Here is a 3,023-nt window from a genome sequence, read left to right as displayed (position 1 = left end):
CACACCTTCGACCTCTTTCTCTCAGCCATGCTGCTTTGTTGATAGTTGCTACTGACGTGATCACGCTCTCGTGCATACAATGCTGCGTTCACGATAGGCAGCGAAAACGTCACTCTTCCACTCTCAAAGTCCCGCGGATGCGTTCAGGTACCGAAATGTGGTACCGTTTGATTTTACGTGAATCGATACTCGGGATTACCGGCCAAATTCGGTCGGTACCAATAAAAGTACCGAACTCGGTACCCATCCCTACCTACTCGTGATCATGTTTTGTTATGATGGTGTGTTTCATGCTCTCCGTCATGTGTGTCATGCGTGTCATGCAGCCCCTTCCAATTATTTAACAGCTATGTATTAGGAGTAGAGATGGTTGGTCTCGGATAGCCTAGTTTGATCATGGTTGTCCTAAGTTTCCCAGATCTATATTGTCACAATAAGTCAAATGTAGGCTATTACTCCACACTTCATATGTCATCACAGTGTTAATGTAGGCATAGACTAAGTGCATTAAATCAAAACACACACTCAATTGCCACAAAGCTGTTTCACATTAAAACCTTTCAGGTCTTCACCAGTCCCCCTTCACAGAAAGAGTGTGGTCCAGAAGAGGCATTGCTGGTCAAACACATCAGCAACCAAAAATGGAAAGAGGCTGCCAAATTAATCATGAAGAATGCTGATATTTTGGACCAGGTGAAAGTCAGCATTCTAGTTTTAAAGAATGCAAGTCACTCTGCAACCCCAACAATAATTGCATGCTTTGGGGGTCATCACCTGAAGACCTGAGATCCTTTTCACTGGACAGCCTTGAGATGGATCTGCAGCGTCTATCACCATTCTTTTTGTCTGTCATAGCAACTGCCAGTGATGACTCCCGTCCTGCCACTTGTGCTGCTGCCTCGATTGCACTAAGGGGAAGACAACCCCGTCTTTCTGCGTTTGCATATTATATAAACTCTGTGTAGCCACAGGCTGAGTCAATTCGGCATCACAATGGCTCATACAAATGCTGTTGGAAAGCAAAAAGAGCTGGCCAATGCATGTGGGGCTCGTCTGTTGTTTTTGAAGGGCCGGAATTAAACTTTTCTGAACCTGGGAGCTCAGTGTAACACTGTCAGCCAGTCAGAAGTGGATGGAGCATGGAGGATCTTCAGGTGTCAGGTGAGAAGTTGGGTGAGACAGACAGACACACACACACACACACACACACACACACACACACACACACACGTTTTTTCATCTACATGCAAGGGGTGATGTTGTCTTATGTCTTTATGTTTGTTTGATTCATCACAACAGAGGAGGTGATAGAAAGCAGTGCCGAAGGGCAGGCTACTGAAGATTTGAGGATCGCTTCCCTGCCATCGCCTGCCAGACATTTGACTCCACCACCTACATATTCAGTCATATTTGATAATTGATAATTTAACATGCACGCACACCATCAGTCCACCCTCCGCAGTAACTCATCCATACACTGGGTACACCACATAGCCGTGCAAGACCGGATCCCCACAAACCACCTGGACAATGACAGACCGCTGACAGACCTCCTGCACTACGACCTAGGTATGGCCGTAAGCTAGAGGGCCTTACATTAGACCCCCCACCTCCAAACCAAACCAACTACTTTTGAGAGGTCTGACCATGCTCAACATGAATGTTAACATTGAAAACGTTGGGGTGCACTACCTGTTGAAGCCCAGTGAATAGAATATGTAACATGTTTCATTCTAAGGCCCTCTAGCTCGCGGCCCATTGGGCAACACCATCCTTTCCTGTTGTAGTGTTTTTAAAACTAATATTTCTGTCCTTTTTGTTCACAGTAACTGAACAAAAGTAAGTAACTGTGAACGCACAGTTATATATATATATATATGTATATATATATATAATCAAATCACCCTCTTAGAGTGGTATCTGTGTCATCCTCAAGCTTGGGTCCTCTACCAGAGGCCTGGGGGTTTGAGGGTTTTGTGCAGTATCTTAGCTGTTCCTAGGACAGCACACTTCTGGACTGAGGCTTCAGACATGGTTCCTGGAATCTGCCGGAGCCACTCTCCCAGTTTGGGGGTCACTGCCCCAATTGCTCCTACTACCATGGGGACCATGTCAACTTTGACCTTCCACATGTGTTCCAGCTGTTCTTTCAACCCTTGATACTTCACCTTTTTGTGTTCCTTCTTTCTGATGTTGTTGTCAGCTGGTATCGCCACATCTACCACCACTGCCCTCCTCTGGTGTTTGTTAACCACCACTATGTCCGGCTGACAGCAGCTGTTTGTCAGTCTGGAAGCTGAAGTCCCACAGGATCTTAGCCCTGTTGTTTTCAGCCACCTTTGGTGGTATGTCCCATCGGGATTTGGGTACTTCAAGTCCATAGCGGGTATAGATGTTCCTGTACACTATCCCAGCCACTCGGTTGTGCCTGTCCATGTACGCTAATCCTGCTTGCATCTTACACCCTGCCACTTTGTGCTGGACTGTCTTATCTTTGCACAGCCTGCACCTTATCTGCTGTGTTAGACCCTGGCTCTACGACCCTTGTGCTTAGGGCCTGTTCTTGTGCTGCGATGATTAGTGCCTCTGTGCTGTCTGTCAGTCCAGCATTCTCAAGCCACTGGTAGGTCTTCTTCATATCAACAACTTCATCTATCTGACGGTGGTATTCACCATGTAGGGGCTCGTCCCTCCATGTTCTTTGCTCCTCCACTTCTTTGCCCTCTTCCAGTTTCTGTTGTCTGAGGCATTCACTTAGCAGCTCATCCTTTGGGGCCATCATCTTGATGTACCCCTGGATTTTGGATGTTTCATCCTGGATAGTGTCTCTGATGCTCACTAGTCCTCGGCCTCCCTCTTTCTACTTAGTGTATAGCCTCAGGGTAATGTACTTGGAGTGGAACCCTCCATGCATGGTGAGGAGCTTTCTTGTCTTGATATCTGTGATATCTATCTCCTCCTTTGGCCAACTTATGATCCCAGCTGGGTATCTGATGACTGGCAGTGCGTACATGCTGATGGCT

The 3,023-nt window shown here is 46.7% G+C and overlaps 1 pseudogene; it reads right to left on the bottom strand.

Moving 5' to 3' along the window:
• Window positions 1-1,946: 1,946 nt before the first annotated feature.
• Window positions 1,947-2,782, bottom strand: LOC144462813 (uncharacterized; annotated as a pseudogene).
• Between the last annotated feature and the right edge of the window lie 241 nt (window positions 2,783-3,023).

Source organism: Epinephelus lanceolatus, chromosome 4 (assembly GCF_041903045.1).
Source record: "Epinephelus lanceolatus isolate andai-2023 chromosome 4, ASM4190304v1, whole genome shotgun sequence".
NCBI classification, from domain to species: domain Eukaryota; kingdom Metazoa; phylum Chordata; class Actinopteri; order Perciformes; family Serranidae; genus Epinephelus; species Epinephelus lanceolatus.
Note: the sequence above shows the minus strand (reverse complement) of the source record. Positions and strands in the feature narration are given on the sequence as shown.